This window comes from Oxyura jamaicensis, chromosome 8, assembly GCF_011077185.1.
Source record: "Oxyura jamaicensis isolate SHBP4307 breed ruddy duck chromosome 8, BPBGC_Ojam_1.0, whole genome shotgun sequence".
NCBI classification, from domain to species: domain Eukaryota; kingdom Metazoa; phylum Chordata; class Aves; order Anseriformes; family Anatidae; genus Oxyura; species Oxyura jamaicensis.
Genome location: NC_048900.1, coordinates 9809969 through 9816511, shown reverse-complemented (window position 1 = coordinate 9816511; position 6543 = coordinate 9809969). Strand labels below are relative to the sequence as shown.

Here is a 6543-nt window from a genome sequence, read left to right as displayed (position 1 = left end):
CCCGGGGCTGGACGGCTGTGATGTCGCCTCCCCTTGGAGCGCACACGCGCGCCTCGTGCCTGTGGAGGGAGGATGCTGGTGTGTCACAGCCGGAGATGTTGGCCACCAGCCCCGGGCTGCTACGGCGGCTCGAACTTGCTCTGAAATTCCCTTTTCCTACCCAGAATGGTTGAGGTGCGCTAAGTGAATTTTCATGTAGAGCGTCGGTCATCTTCTTGAAGAGGTTGGGTTTTAGCTGGAAACCTGAAATAGAATCAAACTGGAAATTAAAAGGTTTTGGGCCAGGAAACATTAGATTCGCTGAAATTAAACAAAAATCAGGCAAAACAGTTTTGTTTTCCATTCCCATCTTTTTTTTTCCCTGGGAACCAAACTGCCTCTCTTTCTCCAGAGGAAGAAATAGGCAAGATAAATCCACAGCAATCGCTGCCAAACTAATCTGGGAGGAATACTCCTTCCTGACCCTAAGATCTGAGATGTGCCTAACCCCAAAGGTCAGCGGGGTGCTTGGCCAGATGCAGGGGTGGCTTCACAGCACCCTGGGGCTCCCTGAAGCACCCCCGCTGGGACCCCTGCGTGGGAGCGGGGAGAAGATGGGTTGGAAACCATCTCCTGTGTTCAAGCTCTCCATCAGGCCTATGTAGGCATTAAGGTTTGTCCACAGCTCCCCTGGTTTGGGTTTGCTGTTGCTGACCAGGCCTTGTGCGTGGTGAAGAGGAAGGCTCCCATCTTCTTCCTCGCCTCTTGATGCCGAAGGAGACTCTGGGCTTGCTTTCCTCTCGTCTGCAGTTGAATGTCGGCTGATCTTGTTTGCTAAACAAGAGCGCCAGTGGCAGAGGAATTAGAAGAAATCCCTTCTTAATTGGAAACAGTGAGTTTGTGTATTTTTTCAGTTGTCTATTTTGGGCCTTGTAAAATTAAAGTTATTAACTGTAATGCAGCGGTTTCCAGATTCCCACAGCCCTTTACAATAGCGGGGAAATTCATCCCAGGTCACTGGGAGCCTTTAATGAATACATTAAGGCTTATTATTAAAATAAAGTACTTGCAGCTTTATGGGAGACATCTGGCAAGGGTGCTCGTCTCTCTGAAGGCAGCTCGGCTCCACGAGTGTCCTCTCCCGGCGTGCCCCGGTGGCTCCCCGCACGTGGGTCTGGGACAACGAGGGGACTTGTGGAGGTGATGGAGAACGTTTGGGGCAGACCTGTGACTGCTTTATGGGGTGAGAACTGGTGTGACACCCTGCCAGGATGCTCAGCATCAGGGGATGGTGTTAACCAGCTTCTTTGGGGAGTGTGGGTGCTGTCAAGCTGAGCTCGGGGGGCAGGCAGGTGGGCTTGGCTTTGTATGAAATCTCACCCATGGGGGCGTACCCATGCAGTGGCTCTGTATCACGTGGATCCATCCCAAAATAATTCCTTGTTGAATTCCTGAATCCCTGAGATCTGGAGGAGCTGGTGGCACCCAGGGGAGCGGGGACACGCGGGACGAGCTGTGCCTGCGTCCCTGCGGCGGCGCGGTCCGGAGCGGCGGGCGATCTTATCGCTGCTTTGTCTCTATCCAGGCCTGATCCCTGCAGAAAGCAGGGCCACGTGGCGGTAATTGCGTTAGGAAAACAAACTAATCTCCAAAGGGACACAGAGCAGCTGTTGGGCTATCAGGGGAGATGGAAGTGGCCTGCCAGCTCGCGGAGCAGGGCTGCAGGGGCCGGGGAGGGAATCAAAACAAGATTTGGGCATGGGATTGGAAGAGTGGGGAGAGCTGGGCCTGGCGCGCTTGGCTGGCAAGTGCCAGGTTTCTTTGGCTATGTTAATTTGGGAGCACACTGCACCAGGAGGTAGGGATGCCCTCAGATAGGGACCCCCCAAATCTGAGCATCTTTGGCGTGAGGGGAGTGGAAGGAGCGTAAAGCAGGTCAGGGTCCTGCCAGCCGAATCGAGCCCCTGGCTTGGAGCAGCCCAGCCCTCAGAAAGGTTAAATCCAGATTCAAAGCATCTGGCTCGGTCCCAATGCAAACATTGTTGTTGTTTCTGGATTATGTAGTTTAACAGAAAAGAAAATCCTATCACTAAGTAGTGCCAACAAGATACACGCTTGTGTCTTGTATTTAGTCTATCCTATGAACTTTATTAAGGCTCGTAGAGAGGGGGATTTGAAAAAGCCTAGTATTATGTGACTCCCAAAAGTTTTCCTGAAAATACTTTTTTTGCCATGTTCTTCCACAGCAGTTAATTAAGACTTCTATTAAATGCTGACAGGCACTTGATAATGTTATATATTGCAGCAGGCTCTGTTCATAGTGTTAAAATTATGGCAGTAAAACAGTTTCCATTATAACCCTTTTCATAAGCTAATAACTTCTGAAAACATTCGTGTCTCAGGTCGAAATTTTTTGCATGCCTGGTCCTTGCCTAGTTGTGAACTTCTTGGAAACTTTGAGCAAAATCCACCTCGTCCTTTCTGGGCCCTGGAACTGAGGGGGAGGAAAAATAAACACTTGGTTTTCAGGGGTAGGATGGGCGGGGGGAAGGTAACAATTTCTAAATAGATGGATGAGAGGGAAGGTAAATGTTTATCTCTGAATAAATGGATGGCAGAAGCATGTGATACCTGAGCCTGGCTGCAGAAATCGATAGGACAGTCTGAAGGCATGAGCTGACAGCATCTCTACCTCCAGCATCTTCTATTCTCTGTTAGAGTGCCTGGGGCTTGTCCCACCCCTGAAAATCCTCCCTGTCCTAGAAGCATTCTTGAAGCCCATGGCCAAGCTCCATGGGGGTTCACTTGCCACCCATGAGACATGACTTTTGGTCTCAGGTTAAAAAAAAAAATAAAAAAAAATAAAAAAAATGTTGGCAATATTTTTTTTTCCTTCTGCAGTCATTTTGGAGGTACTGGCAGTATTTCTCTTCTCTCGTGGGGATGAAGATTCAGTCCTGAAAAATTTCACGAAGCAAAAAACTTCAGGGTAAGATCTTCTTAGGTCAATGAAAATATTTTTCTTTGATAATTTCAAGCTTCCTGTTTTGATTATTATTTTTTTCCTACAATCAGCCTAACCCTAAGGAGAAAAGACCTTTTCAACTAAAAACCCTGGGATGTGTCACCGAAGGAAATGCAGAAGCCAAAGGCTTGGACAACTTGGAAAGGCATGCCAATTTTTTTTCCTAAGATGAAACAACTGCTACAGCTCCCCTCGCCTGTGAGAAGCTCGGTGGACGTTTTCCCACCAGCAGCTTCTCTGCTGGCTCCTGTTGGGCCACAGGCAAGCTGTGGCCATGGGGCAAATGGACTGCACCGAACTCTTTAATTGCCTCAGGGACAAATTTAGGCAAATGTGTTGAGCTGGTAAGCAGCCTGGGACCAGCTCCATTTGGGTACTGCCAAAATGCAGCATCCTTCTTGGCGTGCCCTCTCTGGGGTGGCTCTGGCAACCTGAAGGAGCCCCAAATGTGGAGGGAGCAGAAATCTGGCTCTGGGTGGCAGTCCTGGTGTGTGTCCCTGCTCAGGTCCGGAGCTGAGGGGGATGTAGGCTGCTGGGTAAGCTCCTGGCCAAACGTATGCCCTGGAGAGGAGAGAACAGAAATGCTCTGCTGATAAAAGGGTTCTTAGAGATGCCCCCAAAACGTTGCCCATGAGCAGGTGTTGCTAGGCAAAAATGGGATGAGCGACGAGGGATCGGCACATAGGGTATGGCATCGGTGCTTTTGTTCCCAGAACTGTGAAAATACTGCAGGCCTGAGATGGCAGAAAGGAAGAACTGCAAGAGGTCAGAAACGTCGCATGGGGTTTGATCAGGGATGTCCTGTGCCCACATGTGGGTGGCAGTGATTCCTTGGGGAGGGCACATAGGGATGGATGGTGTGTCTGTGGGCTCCACGTGCTCCCTGGGACGGGTCTGCTGGAGCCAAAGGCTGAGAGACTTTCAGAGTCCTACCCCATATTCCCATCAGGAGTGGAGGAAGCATCAGCGGGTGCTGCTTACAGTGGTAATGGTCCAATATCACCGGGCTCAGTGTGCTCTGGGTGCATCCTCTGGCTTTTCCAGACCGCGGAGGTAGCGGGTTGCTGATCAGCGCTGGAGCCCTGCTTGCACGCTCTGGGGCGGGGAGGAAGGAAGGGGGTGGCTCCTCTCCCCTTGGAAAAAGCAGGGATGTTCATTAAGCTTTCTCCACTGAGTATTTCTGCCTTTTGCTTCTGAGCCGCCCCCCTCCCCGCGCATTCCTGCACAAACCCCTTTTGTTCGCTGCCCTCAGCCAGCATCCAGGCAGCAACAGCAGCCCAGATGTTCCCTATCAAACACAGAGCCATGCCAACAAACTTTGGCACACATGAAAGTGTGCTGAGGAATGGGCCTCAGCAAATACCATTTTTTCCTCTCCCCTCCCATTCCTGCAAGTATTTTTAAATGCTAATGGCTTCCACGCTGCGACAGCCTGGGGAGGGCTGTGAAATAGCGATGAAGGGCAAATCCGCACTGGTCTCAAGCCCCTCATTCCCCTGCTGTGGACAAGCTGGTGGTATTTTCCCAAGGGAAATGCTGCTTGGAGGCAGCAGACCCGGCCCAGCCTGCAGAGAGGATGCAGACGATGGACTGGGGTGACTGCATGAGTCCAAAACCCTGCCTATGGGGGCAACAAATCTGCTTCTGCACAGGACATCATCTCGAAGCTGTGTGGGCATGTGTTTTGATGGAGGAGCTCCTATTGCACCCTGGTATGTAAAGACCATATGGGTAACAGCCACCAAAGGCACATGCGTGTGCTCCTGTGCACTCTGTGTTCTCTACCTGGCAGGGCTGAGCCCTTCCCACCTCCCTGGGCAGCCAGGCTCAGGAGACAAACGCCTACCCTCACCCATGTTAGCTGAAGCAAGCAAAGGCTGTTTTTGCTAGAAAATCCATCTGATCTAAGAGATTCCCATTTGTTTTGGCACCAAGGCTCTTCAAAGAAAGCCCGATTGGCTTTTCTCCCCCTCTCTTATAATGGCAGCAATGTATTTTTTCACTCCTCTCTCACATTGTAAAGGCTGAAGTGCTTTTGCTCAAATTTAAAAATCAAATCACATCTGGAGGAAGCCCAGACCTTGCGAGTTTCCACAGAGGGTGGTGAACCTCTCTCTCTAGATGTCTGAGATAATCTCCTTGAGGAACTCACCCAAATTTCCATCCTGGAACGAGACCCTTCTCTTTTTGCACAAGAAGGGATGGCACGAGCCACCACCCCGTGAATGCAGCGAGAGGAGGAGACGGATGAAGCCCCAGGAGAGGGGAGAGCAGATACATTTCCAGACTGGAGCTGAGCGGTGATGAAGCAACAAATGCAGAGAGGTTCAGAGGAATAACCAGATGTGCACGCGATGGCTGGGGCTGCAGAAGGGAGAGAAGATTGTTTTGCAGAGTCCAAGTGCAGGAGTCATCCTGGCTGTGGATATGCTCTCCGGGAGGCAGTGTCGGCTGCTGATGATGGGCTGTACTGGGCTGTTTGTGGGCAGGGGTCGTGGTCAGCCCACCCCAAGGCTTGTGCCTCTCACAGGGGGACGGTGACCCTTGCGAGACAAAGCCACAGGTCGTTGTCTTGGCTGCAGGCTTGGAAAATAAATGTAACCCTGGAGAAAAGGTTAAGGTAAAGAGTCAGCAGAAGAAAAATGGCCCAAGCTGTTGAAAGCCCCCTTCTCTCTGGAGGGAAGGGGAAGGGGAAAGCAAGGTTGTGGTTAGTTTTTCACAAAAGGCTTGTAGGGACTGCTTCTAGAAAGCAGAAGAAGCTGAGCACTGCTGAGTCCTCAGTTCCCTTCATTAAGGAGGAAAGGCAGCACACTGAATTCACCATTAAAATACTACTAATAAAAACCCATAGCCCCTAAACTGTTCTGTTTAAAAATAATAATAAAAATTAAGAGGTAGTTGCCATTTCACATGTGGTCTGGCTTAAATCTTGGGAGCGACGTGGCCCCCGAGAGCTAACCTGCTGGAGCAGATCCCCGCTGGGTTCAAAGGCAGGGGCGAACCCTGGAGCTTGCTTTCAGCCTTGGGCTGGGCCTGCTAAGGGGTTTGAAGCCCTGAGTGAGTTTTGGAAGATCTCTTTCCATGACCAAGCAGTCTGTGGGAAAAATACATGGCTAGGTTTGCATGAAGGGAACAGTTTGGGATGTGAGGCGTGTCTCTCCAGATGCTCGCTGGATTGCTTTGCGGTGCGTGCAGAAAACCTGCAATCTCTGGGGCTTTATGTAAAGCCTTGAGGACAAAGGTCCCCTCTGTAAGCGCAGACACAGTCCATTGCCCCCAAACGAGGTTGGTTCCAACAGTTGATCTTCATTTAACACTCCTGAGCCAGATGAAAAATTGCAGACAATCTCACCACGTGTACTTAAGAGGGTTTCTAGTTGCTGGTGCACAGGTGTTGCTACAGGGATGATGCAGACATACCCCGATGCGTGCTGGCTAAATAATCCTGCTTTTCCAAGCTGATCAATCCATGCTGGATTAAAAGGTAATGCTGGCTCGTTCTCAGCTGCAGTATCTGTTTGTCCTCTTCAGCTCATCTC

The 6543-nt window shown here is 50.6% G+C and overlaps 1 long non-coding RNA gene across 3 annotated transcripts; it reads left to right on the top strand.

The window, feature by feature from the left end:
- The first annotated feature begins 2884 nt into the window (after nt 1–2884).
- Nucleotides 2885–5350, top strand: LOC118170781. 3 transcript variants are annotated; one of them, XR_004752880.1, is made up of 4 exons: nt 2885–2968; nt 3055–3769; nt 4657–4716; nt 5126–5350. It is a non-coding gene; the product is annotated as an uncharacterized LOC118170781 (long non-coding RNA). The 3 variants fall into 3 exon arrangements; XR_004752881.1 differs by having other exon boundaries at nt 5028–5350; XR_004752879.1 differs by having other exon boundaries at nt 4657–5350.
- Nucleotides 5351–6543: the final 1193 nt, after the last annotated feature.